General features: G+C 44.0%; 1 protein-coding gene across 5 annotated transcripts in view; it reads right to left on the bottom strand.

Annotated features, from left to right (window-relative positions):
- The window catches only part of LOC122811506 (AP-2 complex subunit alpha-2), a 2,640,839-nt gene that overhangs the window by 313,508 nt on the left and 2,301,355 nt on the right, over positions 1 to 25,976 (bottom strand). The gene's annotated exons all lie outside the window — the stretch shown is intronic.

Here is a 25,976-nt window from a genome sequence, read left to right as displayed (position 1 = left end):
CAAACAATGTTATTTTTTAATGTCTGTGTGACTTGTTCTGGTTTTTGTCTGTGTCATGAAAAAGTCAATTGGTTATTTCTAGCCTGGACAGTTTCTAATGTCCTTCTTTGGGCATTTTCTTTCTTGCTGTATCTGAAGACTTCACAAAAAGTCTCTACACTTCATCTTTGCATCACTTGAAGTGTCCGTATTTAATTTTATTTATTTCTGCATCTGAAAGCTCACAGAAAGTCAACTTCCTTTTTTCTATAACAGGATACCATTTACAGTAAGCCCACAGCTACATGTTAATATCTAAGCTGAACCTTTACAAGAAATCTTTTTAATAAAAGGTCACTTAACTGTTCTTGCAAAGCAAGCCATATTATTTATTTTCTTTACTGCACACACAGTATAATTTTGGGGAAAGCATTTTAATTTATACAATTTCTATCACTTTCCCCCTTTTTAATTAAAACCAAGAAAACTGTAAGACAATTTGCAACACAATACGATCTTCAGTACTTTGAATCCCTTGGTCCGTTGCAACATACAGATCCCTTGCATTCAATGCTATCTCTTTTATACAATGTTACATTACCAACAGCTGTTACTTGATTAATACTTTTAACACATCTTAACACACATGCAAACTGTTGTAATTAAGTAGATAATGACAATCTTCTTCTTTTGGCTGCTCCCGTTAGGGGTCGCCACAGCGGATCAACTGTTTCCATTTCTTCTGTCCTCTGCATCTTGCTCTGTCACACCAACCACCTGCATGTCCTCTCTCACCACATCCATAAACTTTATCATAGGCCTTCCTCTTTTCCTGTTACCTGGCAGCTTCATCCTTAGCATCTTTTTCCCAATATACTCTGCATCCCTCCTTAGCACATGTCCAAACCAACATAATCTTGCCTAAGCAGTTAATGACGATAAGAGCAATTAATGTGGAAGTTATATTACCCCACCCTCCTGAGAACAATCCACTTAGCCAGTAGTTAAACTGAGCATATTTTCGCAGGTGTCAAGACACACAGCCGTTATTACTTATCTATTCTTAACTGCTTTCATGCTTACTTAAGCAAGTTGTCAGCCTTGCAGTTAACACAGAAACATTTACTTCAAAATCTTGTCACGTTAACCCTTGCTTTACAAGGCAAAACCTTGTACTAGAAACAAGCATATTTCTTTTGCATTGCAGCATACATTTAATTTCATTATTGCTTTGGGAAAAGAATATTTATCAAGGAAAAAAAATGCAAAAAAAGCAATTTACAGGAAAATGTGATCCTCTGTACTGAATAGCTTTTCTTCATTGTTAACAACAGTTACTTGACTGACAATTTTATAACACATCTCCTCTGTTATATCTGAGATAGCTCCTTAAGTTGCATTTGCTATCAACTTTGTAACTTTCCATATAGCCTTAGTGGCACCATACCAGTGAAAATACCAGTGAAAAAAACTTCAGCTCCTGAAATGACACTTATTTCCTTTGTCCAGCTGTTTTAAAATCTTTCCCTATTTTTTTTTATCATGAACCTCCCTCTTTTTCTGGTGATTTTTTTACCATGTCCTCTAATGTGTGAGTGATTCTCATTATTGGAACTGCATTCTATGTAACATAATTTTTCCTCTTCCATCTCTTCCTTAAAAGAAGTATTATGTGTTAACTCCCACAATGTTTTTATTTTATACTCAAGCTTTTTCACATGACCAGAGTTGGTGTAAAGTAGCAACTCTGACTGTCCCTTTCATTTAGTATCCCTTTTTTTATTTTCATCAACTGTAAATCTTTTTTATGGCTGATTGTTTTGCTCTGAGCAGGGGGGGGGGCAAACCCCCCTGCAACCCCACATGGCCCCCCCCACACACACCCCACTACTTAAATATACCAATTCCAAGACCACACTACAGTGCAGAAAAGAAAATCTTCATTTTCTGCTCTGTACGGAGATCGCTGTTAAAAAATGCAAAGTTTCAAGACTTCGATCATATGGTGCTGACCATATCAGATTCGAAGTTTTGAAACTTCGAACTTCTGATATAGACCCTCTAGTGACATACAAGCAGAAATAGTTGAAAGACGTAGCTTGACATAAATAAAATAAGCCAGACTTAAGCAACTCCAACAGATACTGAAAAACCAGGGGGCAGCATTGTTGTATTGGAGTCCTGTCCTCTATTTTGATGACAGAAAACCTCTTCCACTTTGGTATATATACAAGACTTTATGTTATTAGGTTTTCTAGTCTCTCTAAAAATTTGCAGCATGTCCTGAGAGAAATGGTGAAAGGAATTTAAATCCTAACATCTATACAGTGAATTTCAAAGTTCTGTAGACTGACATAATTGGCTAAACAAGTAATCCAGAAAAGACATGAAGTCTGGTAATGACCCCAGACCAATTCCTTGAGAAGAGAGGAACCAATGTTTTACCTAAAAAGGAGTCAATAAAAGTTTTTCAGAATTTCCCCTTCTTATCTTTCAGAGCCCTTTGGGAAGCAAAGAAAAGGTGGAAAGGCAAACAAAAACTTACCCTTCCAAGTTACCGAGAAGACATCTGTTGCCATTGCTTATCTGAAAGGAATCAAAAAACAGAACAGACTCAGTTGCATCATTTATACTGATGCAAATATGTCTACTTGAGAAATTCAAGTGATGGATAAACTGAAGGAAGACCTCTCTTTTTAACACTGACTTAGGAGGGTTTGTGCTGGACTGGATTAGACAGTCTGCCAGCATGTTCAAATGAGAGGGAATGTAGACTTCATGCAGAAAAGACTTTGTTGAACTGCTACTTCTCAAGCTGTCATGGCTAATCTACAGGAGGATTATGACTTTGCTCCCACCTTGTTTGTGTTCCACAACTGTGGTGTTGTCCATCACTACATGCAGAATACCTGGTGTCCTCAAGTAGCACAGAGATTTCAGACTACTGAACAGAGATCTCTCTGATATTCATAGAACTCCTCTTAAGAGTCTCAATACACACTGTACATTGGTTTCTTGGAAACAAGCACCCAAGCAAAGTTTGAAGCATCTATTACTATGCTCTGAGCTTCTGGAGGCTCTAAAAACGGGACACTCTGGACTGTACCTGACTGGCCCACTAAAGTAATTCCTGAACCAGACAAAGAATGTTCAGAATTTGTTGGGTGAAAGAATTTTGGTGCTGAATTGAGAATGACCTGAGAACCCTGGGATTCTGTCAGATAAAGCCTGGCATAAGAAAATGTGAGAATGGTTGAAGCCATGAGCATTTTTTTTTTTTTACAGAACTTCTTCAGCTGATGTACATTTCTGTTTTACTAGATTAAGAAAGTGAATTTTATATGTGACTTTTGTCTGGAGGTACAAATGTTGTTTGCATTGTGGTGTCTACTAAAGCACCCTAGAAAAAAAAAAAAACACTCCAGATGAAGAAATTAAGGAAGATTCTTTAGACTGGTAAATTCAAGAGAAGTTTTATAAAGTCAAAGGCCATTAGAAACCTTTAAACTGGAAGTCTGAATTAGACAATCATCCACAGGAGGGCAGATGTGAAGTTATTAAGAGTTTGAAAACCAGGGTCATGCAATTTGTAAATACCTTTGGTGCTACGGAAAGCGCACAGGGCAAAGTAGAAAACTAACAGTACAAACCCAAAATAGAGAATTTCAAATATTTTATATAACTTTTGTAGATAGGGATGTGTAAAAATAAGCATTCTTTAAATCCAAAGTAACCAATGTAACATCCGGGTGTAGAAGAGACAAAACAGTCTGATGGATAAGAATTTTGAAGTTATGAACCCTGAAAAAGATGCAGAGTATGGAGATGTCAAATAGGCCTTCAATCTGCTTCTTTTCTGGGGAATAGAAAAGAATCTTGAATAAAATCCTTTCGCCCAAAAATGTGGGGGCACCTTCTAGGACTCCTGACAGAAGAAAGTTTGAAATAGTAGTTAGCATACGGTGGTCTTGGTCCTATAGAACCTGAGGAATGTCTAAAAGGGTTGGTTCGGAATTCCACTGAAGGTTGTAAACTCATTTTAGGATGTTTAAAATCCAAGAGTTTGAAGGGATTGCTTCCCATAATGCAAGGCAAAGAAAAAGTTTGCCAGAAATTCTGGGGAAAGCACGACAGGGCAGGGAGTCTGAGCTGATCTCCATTACTATTGTAAAGTACAGCTGTGTACATTTACCATAAATGTAGATGTTCAAGTGTATTCACTGTTGCAGTCATTACATTTGGGTAATCTGCTGGCAGGTTGCCCTCAGTCGGCCTGAATTCCAATGTCTTGGGTCCTGCGTCGGTTGCTGCCTCCTCTTCCATGACGTCAAGTCGTCAGGGGTATAAAACATGCAGCCGATGCCATTTTCTTTAGTTTTTCTTGCCCCAGATGTCAGGTGCCCCCAAAAAGGTAGCAAATAAAAAAAATAATATATATATATATATATATATATATATATATACATATATATATATATATATATATACATATATATATAAACTTTACCTTCATCTACAAGCAAATACACCACATAGGTTGCAGAAGATAGAGAAGGAAAGATAAACTCCAGAATGACAGAGGGATTGTGGGAGGGTAACCTGGACTGCAACAGTGAATACACTCGAACATCTACATTTATGGTAAGTGTACATAACTGTACTATGTTCTTCGTGTTTCACTGTTGCAGTCATTACATTTGGGTAGACTCCCAAAGTTATGGTTGGGAGGCTGGAGCTAAACAGCATTAGGTGCGGCTATAAGGCCCTGCAGAACTGCAATGGCAAAGCCTGCCCTGGACTTAGAGAGGCAAATGATAATGTTTTGTTATGGTGTGAACAGAACTCCAAGCAGCAGCCTCTAGAATGTCTTTGGTTGGTACTCCTCTGAGAAAGGCTGCTGAAGTAGCTGCAGCTCTGGTGGAATGAGACCTAATGCTGTTGGGCACAGGTTTACCGTGGTGTAAGTAGCAGAAACGGATGCAGTGGCCTATCCACTTTGAAATAGCCTTTCCTTCTGATCCTGCAGCATATGTCACTAGTTATTGCTCAGTTTTTCTTAGAGCTTTAGTCCTGCTCAAGTAGAATCTTAGCTGTCTGTGTATGTCCAAGGAATGCAGAATTCTCTCCCCCTTGTTCTGTGGATTTGGATAAAAGGTTGGCAGATGAATTGTTTGGTTAAGAGCCACACTGGAAACCACCTTAGGCATAAATGTAGGATTTGTCCTTAGAGACACCCTGTCTGGATAAAATATGATAAAAGGCTCTACAGCCATGAAGGCCTGTAGCTCTGAAACTCTTCTTGCTGAAGTAATTGCTAGTAGCACTAGCAGAGCTGTTTTCCATGATAAGAACTTTATATCAGCGGTAGCATCCGATGCAAATGGAGGCAGGGTGAGCTTTTCCAACACATAATTGAGGTCCCATGCAGGTAATGGTTATCTTCTAGGAGGCCGTAAATTGTTGGCTCCTCTAAGATACTGCTTTAGTAAAGGATGAGAAAAGATTGGTGGCTCTGTATTGTAATGAGCCGAAATGGCAGAGGCATGGATTTTAATTGATGAGAAAGATAGGCCTTTGTCAAGCATCTCAGTTAAGTATTGTAATATCCAAGGAATATTTTATTCTGCTGTATCAGTTCCTTGGTGCTTGATTCCAAACACAGAATCGCTTCCATTTATCAGCATAAGATTTTCTAGTACTAGGCCTTCTGGCTTCCAAAATGACATCCATCACAGCTTTACTGAGAGGTGTTGTTTGTGTAACTACATGATCAGCCATGCTGCCAGGTTCAGTGTCTGAAGTTGATTGTGCAGGATCTGATTGTTTTGCTGGGACAGGAGTTGAGGTCTTTGAGGTAAGGTCCAAGCTGGGTATTGAGACAAGTTCCTTAGGATTGGGTACCAGTATTGGCGGGGCCAGTCTGGTGCAATTGGTATCATCTTTGGTTTCTCTTGTCTGACTTTTAGGAGGACCTTGGGAAGAAGAGGCAGAGGAGGAAAAACAAACTGATAGGTTTTTCCAACTGAAGGATAGGGCCGTCCACTTTCCATGCTTGTCTGTGATAAGTTCTTGCGCAGAATCTTTTCAATTGATAACTTTGAGGAGAGGCAAATAGATCTATGTCTGGGCTCCCCCATTTCTCTGTTATCACGCTGAAGACTTGTGGATTGAGTTTCCACTCGTGAGGCTCCATAAGGTTTCTGCTTAAATCGTCTGCCAGAGTATTTTGCTTTCCTGGCAGGAATTGAGCTTGAAGATGTATTTGGTAGGTCAAAGCTGTGTCCCACAGTGCCTTGGCTAATCTGCAAAGGGGGTATGAGTGTGTGCCCCCATGCTTGTTTATATACTACATGACTGTGGTGTTGTCTGTCTTTATCAGTAGTTGTCCTGGATGAATTAAGTCCTTGAAGGCTGTTATGGCATTTTGAACAGCTAGCATCTCTTTCTGGTTGATATGTAGATGCATTTGTTTTGGGGTCCATATGCCCTGAATGCATCTTCCTGCCATGTGGGCCCCCCCAAGCATAATCTGATGCATCTGTTAAGGTTTGGCTGGCAGGGGGTAGAGTGAAGGCCCATCCCATATTTTGGTGACATGCCTTTGCCCACCATAGAAACTCCTATTGTAGGCAGGGAATGAGAGGAATCATTGTTTCCAGACTGTGAGAATGTTGACTCCATAAACCTTTTAGGTACCATTGAAGTTTCCTCATATGCAGTCTTGCATATAGAATCAGTAGGATGCAGGATGCCATGAAGCCAAAAGCCTGCAGAATTTGTCTTGCAGATAACTGGGTTTTTGTTGCCATCAGTTTGAAGTAAGTAGTCAGTTGCCTTTGCTTGTCTGGCATGAGGTAAGCCATCTGGGCAGTTGTATTCAAACTTGCACCCAGGAATGTTATCTTTTGAAAGGGTACCAGTTGTGATTTCTTTTCATTTATTGTGTACCCTAGGCATGTTAGAAGCCTTTTCACATATGCCAGGTGTTGAAGAAGAATGTCCTTGTTCTATGCTTGAATGAGACAGTCGTCCAAGGATATATTTGTATACTACTTTGTCTGCAAAATGCAATTACTGTTGCCAGGCACTTTGTAAAGACCCTAGGCGCAGTAGATAAGCCAAAGGGCAGTGCAGAGAATTGGTAATGCATTAAGCCAGCCTTGAATCTGAGGTATCTTCTGCACGATTGTTTTATTGGGACATGCAGGTATGTCTCCTTTAGGTCTAATGTCACCAGCCAAGCATTCTTGCCCAGCATGGGCAGAAGCTGCTGCAGTGTCAGCATTTTGAATTTTGGAATGTCGAGATATGTGTTCAGAATCGATAAATCCAGTATTGGCCGCCAGGCCTTGTCCTTTCTGGGTACCAAGAACAGTCGAGTAAAATCCTTGTGCTTTTTCCTGCTCTGGTACTGGCTGAATGGCCCCCATATCCATGAGGGACGTAACCTGTTTCTGTGCCTCTGCTCATTGATTTTTTTTGGCAGATCTGGCCAACCGTTTGCCATTGGCAGAGTGTGGAAATGGAATCTGTATCCCTGTGATACTATGTTTAGTACCCACTTGTCCTGGGTTATTAACTGCCAATTTTGAGCAAAAAGTGCTAATTTTCCCCCTAAGGGTGCTGCCAAAAGATAAGTGCTTGGTGTAGGCAGACTAAAGTCATTGGGACTGTTTTCTGTAGGTTTACACTTTATCTCCTCCAGATTTGGAGGTAGAAGCACCCCATTGTTTTGACCTGTATGAATCTTGTGCCTGGTATCTGAAACTCTTAGGGCGTCTGGATTTGCCCCTTTGAGCTCTGTCTGACACAGGAAAGGACCAATTTTTTGTAGGCCAATGTCTACTGAATCTTGGTGGCTGCACTTGTAAGAAGTCTTTAACAGTTTGCATAGACTTAACTTTGTCTTCCATTTTCTTTAAAACCTCTTCTGCCTTAATACCAAACAGAGTATCATGCTGTAAAGGTGCATCTAGCAATTTAGCTTTAACATGATCAGGAAAATTTTGTTCCTTTACCCAGGCATGCCTCCTAATCACAGATCCAGTAACTGCGGCCCTGCAGGAGGCCTCTAAGGAGTCAAAACCACATTGCAAAGTATGCTTTCCAACATGTTCAGCTGCATGCAATAATTCCTGCAATTCTTTATTTTCTGCGCATTCAGAAATCAACATAATTTTCTGTTTCCGCAATCCCATAGCATGTTGTTGATACTTAAGCATATGAAATTGACAGTTTAAGGCCCTGATTGCCAAGGTTGCAGATGTATAAACCTTTTTTCCCCATCTGTCCAGTGCCCTTGAATCTCTGTCAGAGGGGGTAGGATTTTTTGCTGTTGAGGCCTTAACTCCCTTTGGACCCTGTGAAATAGTTTCAGGATCAGCAACAGGGTTTCTAAATAAAAATTTATGTGAGTCAGGGACCCTGTAATATCTGTCAGGCTTACTGGGTGCTGGAGGTAAGGAGTCAGGTGTCAAGCTCGACTCCGAAAACACATCATCCACAATGTTTAAAACAGGAGGAATGGCTAAAGGCCTGTGCTGAGGGAGGAGGAGGAAATCCCTGAGCCTCTTTTTTGATTCTGAGAAATCTTGACTCTCCCAGTGAAAATGCTCCCTCAAAGTATGCAAGGTTTCTCCAAATGAATAATCCTCAGGAGGAAATTGCAGATGGTATAGACTCCTCTCCATCAGAATCCTCATATGGAGGTATAGATAATTCCTGATCAGAAGAGGTATCAGAAGAAACAGAAACCTGATCTGAGGATTCATAATCAGTGTCTTGCCTAGGCCTCTTATCTGGAGGGGGATGGGTACCCCTGATCAAGTTAATAAGGTCTTCAGCCATTTTGATCAACTGTTTTTTAGGCATAGAGGCCTGTGCACGTGGCTCATGCGTCAGTTTTTTAGTTTTAGAAGTTGCTTTTGTCTTTGGTTTTGCAGCTGTCGTCAGTTTGATATACAAATGTTGAGGTCTGAATACACCCTCAGAAGCTGGTGCCTGCTCAGTGGCTCCGGACCCATCCGAGGGAGATTCATCTGTCGGTGCAATACCTTAAGTATCTTGCGGCATGCTGGACTCCACATGGGTGTCAGTAGAGGCCTGCGACTCAAAAGTAGCGGGTATCAGGGGCTGTGAAAGCGCCTCACTGAGTACCGGCGAACCGGCGACTGGCTTAGGAGAAGCTTCGTTGTCGGTTTTGGATCTCAACTGCCTTTCTCTGTCCTTTTCTTTGTGTTTTTTATGTACTTCAGTAGTCGGATTGTTATCCGACAACATTTCTGGGTAGTTAAATCTGTTTCCAACATACTTTTGAGGCAAAAATATACAGACGCTTAATAGTGCGTTGGTTAAATCTAGCACAAAACCGACAGCCAGGCATGTTGTGATCAGGGCCTAGGCAAGGAATACAGTTTAAATGGAAATCCTTATGAGGTATTTGCTTCCCACAAGTAATACAATTATTAACTTTTTCTGACATCGGTATGGAACAAGAAAAGTTTCCCCAACGGGGTACTTAGCTTTAGTGAAGATTTCAGTTCTGAAACTCAAACTCGAATATTTCAGTAGTCGGCCAACCAGCCACTTGCAAAATGCTTCTGTTTCGGGCACCGTGTGGCAAGAAAGTCTGAAGAAAATGGCGTCGGCTGCATGTTTTATACCCCTGATGACCTGATGTCATGGAAGAGGAGACAGCAACCGATGCAGGACACAAGACTTTAGAATTCAGGCCAACTGAGGGCAACCTGCCAGCAGATTACCCAAATGTAATGACTGCAACAGTGAAACATGAAGAACATCCTAAGAGTACTGTTATATTCCTAGAATCCAACCTACTTAAAGAGTCCTCACTTTTTTTCTTAAATTTGCCTTTAACTGATTTTTGTTGTTTTTGGCACTGGATTGCTTTGTGAAGAAAGGAGATTTGTTTTGAAGGATAAACTGTCTGAAGGACCCCCTAAATAAGAAATCTCTATCCATTAGATGAATCAATAAATGGGCCTTAACATGTTCAAGTAATGGTTGGAGTTTTACCCAATTATGCCTATGGAAGATGCAGCCTCAAGATCTGCTGCCACAAGCTCTAGGACATCATGTACACATTTTATAGAATGGTTACCTACATAGAAGGCATAATGAAGCATATCTAAAAGATTAAATCTTATATCTTGGCTAGGAATCTGAGCCATTTACTGGACCATACCATCCAACATAACTAAAATTTTTAATCATGTCAGGTTGACAATTAGTAGCCCTAAAAGACAGCATCAAAAGTGTATACATTTTACCATATTTGCTCTCCACTGTCTGGAAGAGAGTTAGGAGCAGGAGCTACATTGGCTGTCTCTCTCCAAGTCTAGAAAGATACTGCAACATCAGCAACAGGATTTTTATAAGTGCATGCTTCTGGCCTTTAAGAAGCTGGAGGATGAAAATTAGGTGTTGTTTGATGTACCATACCAATGACATATTGTCTGTGACTGGATGGAAATCACACCCTTGGATAGGCAGATGTGGAAAACCTACAACTCTAGGAGAACTACTCCTATCTCCAAGATACTGATGTGAAGTTTGTCCTCCGTAGGCGACCATGTTCCTCGAAAAGTCTTCCCTTCAAAATGCCTCCACCCCACCCTAGAAGGGAAGCACCTGTGGTTACTGTAGCTTGAGGAGTAAGTGGATAGAATGGTTTCTCTTCTGTAATTGACTGAGAGGTTATCCACCATGTTATATGGTTTCCGCATACTTCAGTGACCTTGATTGTGGCATGGAGTAGATGAAAACTCCATGATTACTGAACCAAGAGAGCCTACTGAGACGCTCTCATGTGGTATCTCTCTAGGGGTAATACAGTGATGGCAGAAGCCATCAGACCGAACAAATGAAGGATTAATCTTGCTTGTGGATGGGGATGCTGAAATACCGGAGAAGCCACCAGCCTTAATGATAGTACTCTTAGGGTTGGACATTTGGCATTTTGTTGAATTGCACTGATCTGACATGCTATGAATTCTGTGTGTTGAGTAGGGGGCAGATTGCTTTTCACATGACTGACAGCTATCTCTAAGTGATCTACGAGAAGTAAGAATGCTTGGTGCTGTAGTAGTATATCCTTGGAGGTAGCAGTTAGGAGCCAATCATCTAGACATGGAAAGACTTGATCCCCTGTAGTCGTAGGTCAGCTGCTACCACTGTCACAATCTTGGTGAACATCTAGGGGGCTACGGTTAGACCGAATGGCAGTGCTCTGAATTGGTAATGATTTGCTCCCAGTCAGAAACAGAGAAATCTTCTGGATTGTCTTTGAATCTTTACATAGCACTAGGCATCTTGGAGATCTATACATCCAATTGTCCTTCCTCAAGAGAGGCAAAATGAAATGTACGATGACCATATGGAATTTCGTTTGTTTGTCAAACTGATTAAGGGGGCTGAGGTCTGATATTGGCCTGAGGCCCCATATCTTCTTTGGAACTAAAAAGAATCTGGAATAGACTCCAGATTATAACTGGTATGGGGGACCTGTAGGATGACTTTTTTTAATCAACTTTGAAACTTCTAGGTTGCTGCAGATTCCAACTGATCAGGTGGAGTATTGGAAATCTTTAATCTTTGCTTCTGCAGATCAAAAAATATAAGCTATGTACTCATTATAACTAGGAATCGGTGTTGTCCATTTTCATTCTTCCTCAATGAACGGGTTATGGATCCGATTCTCAGATCCAACCCAGCCGCATACTACAGACTTTGGATCCAACTCTCAAGCTCCTCCCTCTACCCATAACATAATAGTAAATCCACAATACCTCAGAGTTTATTGCCATAAAGCCTTCCTTAAGTAATTAAACAGAAAAACAGATATTAGAGTAGGGCTCAAAGCCGGAACTAGAGGTTCCAACAAAGAAACCATTAGGTCGCTCCAGAAGATTATAGGATGGGAAGGGGGGGGGGGAGTCGAGGAAGAATGAAAATGGACAACAAACGCCTAGTGATGGTGCATGCATAACTTTTAAATCTGATGACGTCCTTTTCATTCTTCCTCAAGGAATGGGGCAGAGTCCCCAGCTACGTAAATCTTGGGTGGCCATTATGGAAAGATATTCCAGAGAACAGCTGAAGCTTAGGCAGCCCTACTTCTTGAAATTAAGTCTAATTTGTAATGAGTAATAAAGGTATGAGCACTGGACCATGTTGCTTCTGCACAAATATCATTGACAGATGTTCTTGACCAAAAAGCAGATGAAGTGGCCGTGGATCTAGTTCATTTTCTTTTGTAAATCCTTTTGGAAGAGTTTTTTTCTGAGGATAACAGTATGACACATACTAGGGAAGAAAGCATGGGCTGTCTGACTATTAGTGGAACTGCAGAAACCATGCAGTTAGTTTGAGGGCTGGGATATGGGGATGATTCAATCCTGGAGGATGTGATAGAAGGTCTGGACTTGGGTCCAGTATCAAGGCAGGATAACGAAGATGAGACAAAAGGAAGGGGCACCACACCTAGCGAGGCCAAAAAGGGGCAATGAGGATGACAGAGGTGTTCAACTGACTTACTTTCTGTAAGAATTTTGGGATCAGAGGTACTGGGGGATAGCTGTAAAGGAGACTGGAGAGCCAAACATGGACTACAGCATCTCTCGGTGGCTCATCCCGAGTGGGGACCAGGACAAAGTACCTGCAGCATGTGTAGTTGTGGGCAGATGCAAAGCGATTGCAGCATGGTTGGCCCCAATGGCAGAAAATCTTCACCACCACTGACTGATAGAGACCACTCGTGAGGCATCAGAATGAATCCGCTGAGTTTGTCCACTAGCATGCTGGTTTTCCTCAATGTGTGTTGCTACCAGAAAGCGGTTGGATGAGATCACCCACTGCCACACCCTCATGGCTTCTCGGCAAAACGATAAGATAGAGTTTGGCCTTGCTTGCTGACGTACCAGACCAAAGACACATTGTCGGTTTGAAATGCAATGGCCCCTAAAGGAAAAGCATCTTGGAATGCCTGCAATGCTAAAAGGAATGCTCTCATCTCGAGGACACTGATATGCAAATTGGCCTCCTGAGGAGGCCACATGCCTTGGACTATCCTTCCCAGTAAATGTCCCCCGACGGGCAGTGTTCATGGTCACTGTGGCCAAAGGGGGAGGAAGAATGAAAGGCTGACCTACATAAACGTCTGGCTGGATCCACCAGTAAATGTAGCATTTGCATATTTGAATAAGTCTGACTGGAAACGCTAGGGCTTATCAAAGAAAAAAAACATTACCGAGCTATAGTCCATTGCAGGACACACAAAGTACCATTCTAAAGGGACTGGAATGACCGCTGTTGCCACGGAACCTAAAGCTTGAAGAATTAGTCTGGCAGGAGCATCAGGATGAAAGAGAATTTGTGGAACCTGAGATCTGTGTGTGCATTTATGGTGAGAATGTAAGGAAGCAATCTGAGTTGTGTCCAGATGGGCACCAATAAACTCCAGTCTCTGTACTGATGTCGGTTTTGATTTGCAAAATTGACTATTATACCCATCAACTTGTACGTCTGGAGCAAATAGTCCCTGGACTGATCTAGGAGCTGCATGGTTGGGGTGGTGAGGAGCCAGTTGTCTAGACATGGAAACGCTCTGAATCCCTTTAGTCTCAAATGAGCTGTCACCACTGCCATACACTTGGTAAAAATCCTAGTGGCTGTGGTGAGTCCAACAGGCAGGGCTCTGAACTGGTAGTGACTGGGTCCCAGCTGAAAGATGAGTGTCTCCAGGAGCACCTGTCTATTTTGATGTGATAATACGTATCCTACAGATCTATGGAGGGCATGCAATCATCCTGGAGTAGAAATGGCAGAATAGACTAAACCATGACCATTCAGAACTTTGATTTCTTCATGAATTGGTTTAATTTGCTTAGATCTACAATTGGTCTCAGGTCTTCTGTCTTTTTTGGCACTAAAAAGAAATGTAAGTTCTGAATCCAGTTTGGTCTGGTGGGGCCTCCTGGATGACTCTTTCGAGCAGGTTTTGAATTTACTGTACTGCAGCCTCCCTCTGAGTGAAATGTCAGGGAAAGTACAGTTGTGTACACTTACAATCAGTGTAGATGTTAGAGTGTATTAACTGTTGCAGTCATCACATTTGGGTTACACTTGCCAGGGTAGCCCTTGGCTGGCCAGAATACCAGAGGCTTAGCATTTCTGCGTCGGTTGCTGTCGCTTCATGACTGACGTCAGGTCATCAGTAGTATAAAGTAAGGCAGCCGACGCCATTGCATCAGTTTTTCTTGTCCTGTCAGGAGCCCCCAAGTGGAACCAGGTTATAGTGGAAGAACCCCCACAGTAGAAAGTAAATACCAAAATGTCCCTTGTAAGGAGACAGAGAGAAAGAAGAGAAGAGGGGGGAGGGGGGGAAACCAGGACTGCAACAGTGAATACACTTGAACATCTACATTTATGGTAAGTGAAGACAACTGTACTATGTTTTTCACGTTTCACTGTTGCAGTCATCACATTTGGGTTGACTCCTAAAGCTGAGTAAAAGGGTGGAGGCAATCAAGGAGACTAGGGGCTGGCTAGGATGCCCTGCAAGACTGCAGTGGCAAAGCCTGCCCTGGATTTGGAGAAGACAGGCAGGTGGTAATATTTGGTGAAAGTGTGAACAGATGTCCAGGTGCAGCCTCCAGGATGTCCCTGGTGGGGACTCCTCTAAGGAAAGCTGCAGAGGTGGAGGCTGCTCTGGTGGAGTGAGTCCTGATCCCCTTAGTGGAAGGCTTTCCATGTTGCTTGCAACAGAAATGGATGCAGTGTGCTATCCATTTGGAAATTGTTTGTTTTGAGATGGCTCTGCCCTCTGCCCCTGCAGAAAAGCTAACTAGCAATTGATCAGATTTTCTGAATGATTTAGTTCTGTCTAGATAGAATCTGAGCTGTCTATGCACATGAAAAGAGTGCAGGGTCCTTTCCCCCTTGTTCTGTGGGTTAGGGAAAAGGTGGGCAAATGAATGGATTGGTTGGGAGCCACACTAGACACCACTTTGGGCATGAAGGATGGGGTAGTCTTGAGGGAAACCTTGTCAGCATGGAAGATGATGAAGGGCTCAACAGCCATGAGTGCTTGTAGTTCAAAGACTCTTCTGGCTGAAGTGATGGCCAGAAGAAAAGCTGTCTTTCAGAAGGGAAATTTTAAGTCTACTGAAGATGCTGGTCCAAAGGGGGGCAGGGTGAGCTTTTCCAACACAAAGTTAAGGTCCCAAGCTAGGGTAGGTGCTCTTCTGGGTGGCCTTAAGTTGCTAGCCCCTCTTAGGGATTATATGATCAGATGGTGTGAAAAAAGGGGCTGCTCAGTGGGGAAATGAGCAGAGACAGCAGAGGCATGAATTTTAATAGAGGAAAAGGAGTGACCACTGTGTAGCAGGTCAGCTAAGTAATCCAGGGTGAGAGGGAGGGAGGGCTGTGCCATATCTGCTCCCTTTGCCTGAAATCAGGTGCAGAACCTTTTCCTATGTCAGCATAGGACTTTCTAGTGCTAGGGCATCTGGCCTCACGTATAACATCTAGAACCTGTTTACTGAGGTTGGCAGATTGATCTGTGGTTAGGGAATAAGCCAGGCTGCCAAATTGAGGGTCTGCAATTGGAGATGCATGAATTCTCCTTCCCTCTAGGTCAGGAGGGTTGGGGTCTGAGGGAGATGCCATGGTGTCAGAGGACACAGGCTGCATAGCAGTGGGTACCAGTGCTGACTAAGCCAGTCTGGAGCAATATGAATTGTCCTTGGCTTTTCCTCCCTTATTTTGACCAGTACCCTGGTGATGAGAGGTAGTGGAGGAAAGGAGTACACCGATAGATTGACCCAGGGGAAAGAAAGGGCATCCACTTTCCAAGCCCTACAGTAATGCTCCCTGGTGCAGAACTTCCTGAGCTGATGGTTGGTGTGGGAGGCAAAGAGGTCAACCTTTGGCGTGCCCTATTTCTGAGTTATTATGGTGAGGGGGCTTTTGACTAGCTGCCACTCATGTGGGTGCAGAAGATTTCTGCTTAAGTGGTCTGCCAGAGAGTTTAGAGAACCTGGCAGGAATTGTGCTAACAGGTGGAGTTGCATGGCAGAGGCTGTGGCCCAAAGGGTCATGGCCAGCCTGCATAGAGGGTAGGAGTGAGTCCCTCCCTGATTGTTGATATACCACATCACAGTGGTGTTGTCTGTTTTGAACAGGAGAGCCCCTGGGGAGAGAAGGGGCCTGAAAGCTGTAAATGTGTGCTGGACAGCTAACATCTCTTTTTGATTGATGTGCAGATGTATTTGCTGTGGGCTCCATTGGCCCTGTATGCACCTGCTGTCCAGGTGTGCAGCCCAGGCATAGTCTGATGAGTCTGTGGTGAGGGTCTGGGCAGCAGGTGGTGGTCCCTTGTTGTGGGAACATGCTGCTGCCCACCAAAAAAAATCTTTCCTGAAGCAAGGTATCATGGGTATATGAGTTACCAGGTCATGAGAGTGTTGACACCAAAGGCTTTTTATGTACCATTGAAGTTTCCTCATATGCAGTCTGGCATATGGAATGAGTAAAATGCAAGATGCCATGAACCCCAGAGCTTGCAGGATTTTCCTTGCAGATAACTGGGGTCTGCTGGACAGTTGAGAGAAATAGGCTGTCAGGTAAGTTTGCTTTTCCAGTGTAAGGAATGCCATCTGGGAAGCTGTGGCCAGGCTTGCTACCAGGAATATAATCCTTTGGGTGGGTACTAGTTTGGATTTCTTTTCGTTGATAGTGTACCCAGGGAGGTCAGTAGGGACTTTATAAAGGTCAGGTGCTTGAGCAGCTTTTCCGGACTGTCTGCCTGAATTAGGCAGTCATCTAAGTATGGGTAAACTTGGATATTTCTTTGTCTAAAAAAGGCAATGGCCGGAGACAGACATTTGGTGAAAACTCTGGGAGCAGTAGATAAGCCAAAGGGAAGTGCAGAGAACTGAAAGTGCAGAGATCCTGCCCTGAAATGTAGGTATTTCCTGCATGAGTCCTTGATAAGAATGTGGAGGTAGGCCTCTTTTAGTTCTAGGGTGGCTAGCCAAGCATCCTTGAAGAGCATGGGTAGCAGTTGCTGGAGGGTGAGCATTTTGAATTTTGGTATCACCAGGAAAGTGTTTAGAATGGAAAGATCAAGGATGGGGTGCCAGGTGCCCTCTTTTCTGGATACCAGAAAACGTCTGGAGTAGACAGCAGGGAAAGTACTTGCGTTTACTTCTCTGCCCACTGGCCTGGAGGTAGATCTGGAAACCCGTTTGGGGTTGGAAGAGAGTGGAAAGAAAATTTGTATCCCTGGGACACTATGTTGAGGACCCAGTGGTCTTTGGTGATGGTGACCCAAGTGCTTGCTTGAAAGGAGAGTTTTCATCCTAGGGGTAAGTGAAGTTTTCAGACAGAGGGTGTGGGGAAGGAGAGTCATTGTGAGTTCTTACCATGAGGAGGTGGCTTAGAACTCCCTGTTTTTGAAGTGGAGGAATTCTACTGTTTTGATCTCTACATTCCCTGTGGCTGCTGTCTGGGGCGTCTGCTTCCACAGGGTCTGGGCTGAACTGACCTGGTGGGAGCAAGAAAGGTCCAGTGCTTGGAGGGGCAATGCCTGCTGAACCTGTAAGAAATCCTTAACTGTCTGCATAGATTTATTTATTCCAGTTATTTATTTATTCCAGTTTGTTGACTGAGGTCCACTGGGCTCGAGAGCCCATTTTCAGTGGAGGCCCAGGGAGAAAAGCTCCACAATACAAACTTACATTACATAGAGAATTACAAGAAAAACATTTGCATTGCAATCAACAGGTAGTGTTACAGTCAAAACAGGTATCATTCAGTAACGACAGCAAAACTATTAAAACATTTTTCAAGATAAAGACAGGCATACAGCATAATGGCTGGATGTTACTGTTTAGTTACATTTATAATCTAAGTATATGGGAGAAATTAGGAGGGTATGAAGGTTAGCCAGGAAAGGAAGAGGAGCAGAGCTTAGGAGGTATGAGTTGAAGAGTGCAGTTACATTTCCTGTGAAGAAACAGGTAAGAATGAAGTTGTGTTTTGAAGGTGTGTGAATTGTCACAGGTCCTCAGAGTAGAGGGCAGGGCATTCCACTTTTTGGCAAGGGAAAAGGAGAGTAGAAACTGACCAGCTAGGCGCTTGGGTTTTTGGATGATTATAAGGTTTTGGTGAGTAGGTCTAAGGGGGTATATGGTTGTAGGATATTAGATAATCCAGGGCAGCTATTAGGTTGGAATAATAATTTATGGGTTGTGACAATTTGGAGGAAGTCAAGTTGATTAGGGAGTTCAAGCCAATTTAAAGAGTGTAGGGAGGTGCAGTGATGGGAGGAGGATTTTGCCTTGGTAGCGAATCTGGAGATTTTGTTGTAGCATACTTCCAATTTGGTGGTGAGGGTGAAAGATAGATTGGTAAGCAGAGGAGCGCCATACAAAAGAGAGCGGAGGACAGGTAGTGGCCAAAGTTTGTCTGGTGGAGGGAGTGAGGATGTGGTTGTTTCTGTAGAGTAGGCCAAGTTTTATGTGGGTTTTCTTGATGTTAAGTTGGATGTGAGTATTAAATTTTAAGTGTTCGCCGATGGTGACCCCCAGAAGTTTTGCAGAGGGAACGACTTCGATAATGGAATTGTTAAGGCTGGTAATTTGAAGTGAGTTTTTATCAACAGGAGTGGATTTTGAGGGAATGAATAGACAAATCTTAAGTTTTGTTAGCATTTAGTGAGAGGTGGTTTTGGTGCATCCAGTTTTCAGTAGTTGAAAAGGCAGTTTGAGCTAGAGACTGAAGTTCAGATAGGTTAGAGGCGCAGCAGATCAAAGTGGAATCATCTGTGTATTGGACAATTTTGGTATTGGGTATGGCTTTGTAAAAATTGTTAATAAAGATGTTAAATAGCAAAGGGCCTAGTATGGAACCTTGAGGTACTTCTGTACGGGTGGAGAGGAAAATGGAGGAGGCCTGGCCCCATTTGACAGTTTGGGAAATGCCAGAAAGACAGCTAGAAAACCAGGAAAGAGTTTTTTGGAAGATGTAGAGGTTCGATAGATGATTTAATAGATGGGTGTGAGAGATGGTATCGAAAGCTTTAGATAAGTGTAGTAGAACAGCTGAAACTATGTTACCAGAGTCTCGAGCTAGATTGACAGAATGTAAGGAGGATAGAAGGGCTGTGTTGGTACTGCGTCCAGGGCGGAAGCCGTGTTCGGTAGGAGAGAGTAGCTGGTGTTCAGTAAGGAATGGCATGAGCTGCAGGTGTATGCATTTTTCAAGAAGTTGAGAGGATGGCTATAGGGCGGAAATTGGAAACATTACAGTTTTTACCACCCTTGTGGAGTGGTAGAATAAATGCAGAATGCCATAGTATGGGTACATAGGACTCAAGTAGTGATCTATTTATCAGGATGCTGATAGGGAGAGCAATACCATCGGAGGCAATTTTTAAGGAGGAGGAAGGAATGTTGTCATGGGGATTGGTGCAAGGTTTAAGTTTGGAGAGAAGCTTTTTTATAAGGTAGGTGGATACAGGTTTAAGTTCAAAAGTAGGGGGTGTAGGAGAGGTGGAAGCTTGAGCAGAGGGGAGTGGAGGGTTATTGTTGGGGAAGGTCTTGATTAGATCAGCAATAGATGAGGTGAAGGTGTTAAATAGTTTGGCTATTTCTTGTTCAGATTTACAAGCATCAGGACATGGGTTGGTTTTGTACCAAGCTTGAGGAGGGAATTAATAGAGCTCCAGAATTGTTTTTTTTTTTTTTGCATGATTTATTTGGAGTTTGATGTAGTAGGATTTTTTATCTTTAATGACTTGTTATTCAGCTTGGTTTCACAGCTGTTTGTATTTAAGTAACAATACAGGCTGTTTATGTTGGAGATAGCTTTTCCAGGTTTTGTCTCTGTAGCATAATTTTTTTGGTTTCTTTGGTAAGCCATGGGGCGGTTTTAACTTTAACTCTTTTTGTTCTTATTGGAGCTAGGGAGTTTAAGACAGTTAAGAATGTAGAGTTGAAATAGTCAACGGCATTGTCTAAAGGTAGGGTTTTTAGTGGGTTCCAGTTAGTGAACTTATTGGAGTCAGAAAAGGTAGAAGGGTTAAAGTTAGCGAGGTTGTGATTATGTAAGAGTTGGTGAGAATGTGAGAAAGAAGGTGTAGCTCTATGGGTGAAGGCAGGGAGGTGGTCTCCTAATGTGTCAGGAGTGACAACAGAAGTTGTTATTTTGTTAGGGTGAGATACCAGGATCCAGTCTAGGATGGAGCCTGGGGGGTTGGTTTTGTTGGGCCTAGTAATGGAGTTAGTGAGTTGAGTGAAACTGAAGAGACTGACTGAAATGGTAGGATTAGGGTTGATGATTTGTTGCCAGTCAATATTTACATCACCCACAATATAGGTTTCAAGTTTAATATTAGATGAGGTCCAGGACAGGATGTCTTCCAGTGTATTAGTGTTGTTACCAGGAGGAATGTAGAGGGAGATGATGCAGATATTTTTACGGTAGTTTAATTCTAGAAGTCCAGTTACAAGTTCAGCATTATTAAAGGAAGGGATAGGGTTAGGGTAAGGAGTGATGGACAAATGACTGGAGTAGATTACAGCTATACCACCACCTCTTTTACTTAGGTGGTCGGATCGGAAAGATTGATAGCTGGGGGGGGGGGGGGGGGGGGGGGATTTGGAGTCGGTTATGTGTGGTTTTAGCCAGGTTTCAGAGATGGCTACAATGTCAGGTACATTATGATAGAGTCAGGCATGAAACAGGGTAAACTTATTTGCTAAGCTTTGGGCATTGATGGTGAGGAATTTAAGGAATTTACTGGTGGATTTGTTGTTGGAGCTAGGGTTGTTTGTTACAGAAATGTTTGGTCCTGGGTTGGGATGAATGTCGCCTGCTACGCAGAGGTAAGAAAGAAGAGGAATAAGTTTGGGAGGATTCTGTTTGGTTAGGAATGGATGGTAGGGGGTGGCTTTTTCTTCCATCTTTTTTAAGACCTCCTCTGCCTCAAGCTGTCTTTGTGCAAGGGTGCATCCAACAATTTAGATTTAACATGGTCTGGCAAGGGCTGTTCCTTTAGCCATGAATGCCTTCTAAGGACAGAACCAGTGACTGCTGCCTTGCAAGAAGCTTCTAGGGCATCAAAATTAGAAGTTATGTACCTACCATAACGTTCCATGTTAGTTGTCTTCTCTCGCCTTCTTTCTTGCTGGATGGGTTCGGAGCCGATCCTCGGCTCCGACTCGGCAGCTTGAGAACTCCTTTTACCAGCTCGAGGCAACCCTATATCCCATGATGCAAGGCGGAACTACCTCAGATCTCGTTTGGTAGCTAACCTACCCTGCTAAAGACTAACCTAACATAATTAGGAACACAAATTCATAATAGAAGTCCCCATATGAAGGCTCAGGAGGAAAACAACCTGATAGGAACTTTTCAAGATCTGTCCAGGCCAGGGGGAAGGAGGGAGGGCGAAGAAAGAAGGCGAGAGAAGACAACTAACATGGAACGTTATGGTAGGTACATAACTTCTAAATGTTAAGTTGTCAATCTCGCCTTCATTCTTGCTGGATGGGACCGCGTCCCTAGCACCTGTATCCCGGGTGGCTCAATGGAACAGACTCTTGAGAACTGTGGAACCAAAACTGGCCCTATCTCTGGAAGTCAAGTCCAATTTGTAATGAGAGACAAAGGTATGAGGCGTGGCCCAAGTAGCTGCTGCACAAATGGTATCAATAGGTAGCCTATCCTGAAAGGCTGCAGAAGTGGATAGACTCCTGGTTGAGTGTGCTTTTGGTTTAGAAGATAGCTGTTTGCCTCTGAGAGAGTACACATAGGAAATGGTGGAAGTCAACCATCTGGATAAGGTCACTTTAGAAACTGGAAGACCTATCCTGTTTTCTGCATAGGAGACAAATAATTGGTCCGATTTTCTGAATTGTTTAGTTCTATGCAAATAGTACCTGAGCTGACGATGGACATCCAAAAAATGCAGTTTCTGTTCAGCTCTGTCGGAATAGTTTGGGAAAAAGACTGGTAGATCTATAGATTGGTTAATATTGGTTTGAGACACAACTTTGGGGAGAAAGGAAGGGTTCGTTCTTAAAGATACCCTGTCCTTATGAAAAAACAAATAAGGGGAACGAATGCAGAGAGCTTGAATCTCGGAAACCCTTCTTGCAGAAGTGACAGCCAGTAAAAATATAGTTTTCCAGGTCAATAACTTCAAAGAACATGAAGCAGATGGTTCGAAAGGAGGTAGTATCAAGGATGCCAACATTAAGTTTAGATCCCATTGGGGAGGAGGATGCTTTATAGGTGGTTTTAGGAGAAAAACTCCTCTTAGAAAGGCCTTGCACAATCTATGAGACATAATGTTATTGTCATGCAAGCCAACATGATACTTGGAAATAGCAGCCAGTTGTACTTTGACTGTAGATGACGAGGATCCTGAATGAAAAACCTCCGCCAGGAAATCTAAAACAGAATGTACAGGAGCAGTAAAGGGATCAATTTTTCTGGAATTTGCCCAAATAGAAAAACGTCGCCACTTGCTAGCATAAACAGTCCTAGTGGACGACTTTAAAGAAGACACTAAGATGTCTCTGACAGAATCAGAAATCATCGGTAGCCTGGCTAGGGAAGGAAGTGGAGCAACCAAGCAGTGAGGTTGAGAGAATGAATGGCCCGGTGCTGCTGACCCGACTGGTGGATCAAGAGATTCGGAACTGGGTCCAGATGCCAGGGCTGCACCAGAAGGTGACGATGCAGAGACGGAAACCAAATTTGTCGAGGCCAATATGGGGCAATGAGGATCAACTTGGCCCTCAAAACGGTGGCTTTCTGAATGAATTGTGGAATCAAGGGAAAGGGAGGAAAAGCATACAGAAGTCCCCGGGGCCAATCCTGGGTTAGAGTGTCTCTCAGGGGTTGGCCTGGTAGGGGAAAGAGAGTGAAGAAATCGGGGCACTTGTTGTTTTGAGGAGTAGCAAAAAGATCGCAACAAGGAGTGCCCCACTTCAGAAATATCTGATCCACTACAGATTGATTAAGAGACCACTCGTGAGGCATCAGAATGGATCTGCTCAGCCTGTCCGCCAATAGGTTGGACCTGCCGGGGATGTGCGTTGCTATCAGAAACCGATGAGAGGAGATCGCCCATTGCCAAAGTCTGAGAGCTTCTTGACATAACGGATAGGACCTGGTCTCGCCCTGTTTGTTGATGTACCAGACCACGGACATGTTGTCCGTTTGTACTGCAATAGTCCCCGTGGGAAGAAAGTCGCTGAGGGCTTGCAACGTTAAAAGCACTGCTCTCATCTCCAGGACATTTATGTGCAGATGGTATTCTATGGGTTGCCACGTCCCGTGGACCATCCTGCCCTGATAATGCCCCCCCACCCGATCAGAGAGGCATCCGTAGTGACTGTGGCAACTGGAGGAGGGGGAATAAAAGGTCGGCCTTGATGAAGAAGAGGGGAAGATATCCACCAATTTAGATGAGCTCTGCACGACTGTGTGACTAAGATTTCGTGCCTCATCGGAAGACTGTGGTACGACCACTGCGTGAATAGCATCCACTGCAGAAGACGCATGTGGAAGCGAGCCAGTGGTAGAAGAACAATGGCCGCAGCCATAAGACCTAGAACCTTCAGTATAAATCTGGCTTTGATCTTGTTGCTCTGCAATAGAATCCGAACGAATTTTTGGATGTCCAGAATTCTTTGATCTGTTAGTCTGGCTAACATTTTGACGGTGTTTAATTCTGCGCCTATAAAGGTGATAGATTGGCAAGGCAGCAGAGAAGATTTTTCAAATTTACTGAAATTCCCAAACTCCTGCAAAGCTGTAGAGTGTAGTCTCTGGACTGAAGAAGCTGACACTTGGTGGTGGCGGAGAGGAGCCAGTCGTCCAAGTAGGGAAACACCTGGAATCCTTGACGTCTCAGATGAGCTGTGACCACTGCCATGCATTTGGTAAACACTCTGGGGCTGAAGTGAGGCCAAAGGGCAGTGCTCTGAATTGGTAATGACTGGTCCCTAGCCGAAAGCGGAGAAACCTTCTGAAGCGTCTGTGAATCTTTATGTGATAGTACGCATCCTGAAGGTCTATAGAGCACATCCAGTTGTCCTTGCCCAGAAAGGGCAGAATGGACTGAAGCGTGACCATCCGGAATCTTGCCTTCTTGACAAATCTGTTTAGATTGCTCAGGTCTAATATTGGTCTCCAATCTCCCGTCCTTTTGGGGACCAAAAAGAATCTGGAGTAGACGCCGGATCCTACCTGGTCTGCCAGCACAGTCTGGACGGCTCTTTTTTCTAGGAGCTTTGAAACTTCCTGTTCTGCCAAATCCCTTTGACCGGGTGAGATGTCTGGAAAGATTGTAGAGGTACAGGAAACCTTTCGAAGGGGATTTTGTAACCCTCGGATATGATCGACTGTACCCACATCTCTTGAGATAGGGATTGCCAGGCTACTGGGTACAGCAAAATCCTTCCCCCGACTGCCTCCAAGGGTGGACAGTCGGGCAACACATCAGGGATGCTGAAAGGGCTTCTCAGGAAGAGACTCCCTGTTGCCCTGGTTCTGAGGACCCCCCCCTGCCTCTAGGGCGTCTATTATTGTTACCCCTCTGCCTCTGGGGGTAAACTGACCACGCGTCCGTGTAGCTCCTTGGGCTTTACGGAACCACATCTTCCCCCCCTTCTGACCCTTGGGATATGGTCTAGAAGGAGTGGAAAACTGGACTCCAACGGCAGAAAGAGTTTTACCGTCCTGCTCACACCTGGTCAAGGTATCCTTCACCTGAGGTCCGAACAAAGCCGAACCATCAAAGGGGTATTAGTGAAGGACGCCTTAAAGGGGTCCATAAAATTACAAAGCCGCATCCAGGCTTGGCGTCTAAGAGCAACTCCTGTGCCTGCGGCCCTGCTCGCTCCATCGGCCGCATAGGATATGAGCCGCATGGAGGAGTTAGATATGGAATTCAGGATCGCAAGCTGCGAGGCAATCTTTTCTTGAGCCCCAGCAGCAGAAGGATCCTGGACTACTTCATCCAGTTCCTTGAGAATATCTCGTTGAAGCCTGGTGAAGTGACAAAGGTAGTTCAGCGAACGCATAGCAAAGGTCGCTGAAGAAAACATCCGCTTTCCATACCTGTCCATGGTCCTAGAATCCTTGTTAGGAGGATGGACAGGTACTGAAGGATCCGCCAGTTCCTTCTTAGTGGCTGCCGCCACCACCATAGCATCCACAGAGACACCCTTGGAAAGGAACTGTTTGTCCGTAGGGGCCGTGATGAATTTGGATGGTCTCCTGGGGACAGGTTCCACAGAATCTGGAGCCGCCCATGCCTTCCGAGCCACTACCTGCATAAGTGGGTCGAAAGGCGGAGACACCCAGGAGGTGGAGGGTCGGGATCCAAAAGCCTCCAGGTATACAGACTCATCCTCGGAGGGATCAATGGCTGGCCAATTCCCCTCTGTTTGAGGAGCTCAAGGATGTCTGAAAAGAGACATCCTCAGAGGGGGATCGGGGAACCCTCCGACTCATCTAAGTCGGTATCCGATGTAGTAGACTCGGGAGTCTGTGTGTTTCCTCTTACGCCCTCTTCCGAGGGGTTCACCTGCAGGATCAGGAGAAACTTCGAAGAGGAGGAAATTCCCAATGGGGAAACCTGGGGCGATGGATCCCTGGGCCTGAGAGCAAGAGGCTGGCAAGAGGCGTCTGCAGGCACTGATGAGGGAGGAGCTAGAGGGATGGACCGTTGACCAGGCTCAGAGGCCAGGACACTCCTCATCACCTCAAAGGCTCCCCTCCCCGGGAGGCCGGAATATCCCCGCTCCGAGGAAACAGGAATTCCCGGCTCCACTGAGAGGGAAGGCTCCGAGGCCGATGTCGGCGCCGAGCTTACCAAAGCCGAAGCCCCGAGAGGGAGAGCGGGGTCGGACAAGGGTCCGATGCCACTAGCCCCCTCGGAGCCGACAAGGGAAACC

Source organism: Protopterus annectens, chromosome 9.part0, assembly GCF_019279795.1.
Source record: "Protopterus annectens isolate FY-2018-M chromosome 9.part0, PAN1.0, whole genome shotgun sequence".
NCBI classification, from domain to species: Eukaryota; Metazoa; Chordata; order Ceratodontiformes; family Protopteridae; genus Protopterus; species Protopterus annectens.
Note: the sequence above shows the minus strand (reverse complement) of the source record. Positions and strands in the feature narration are given on the sequence as shown.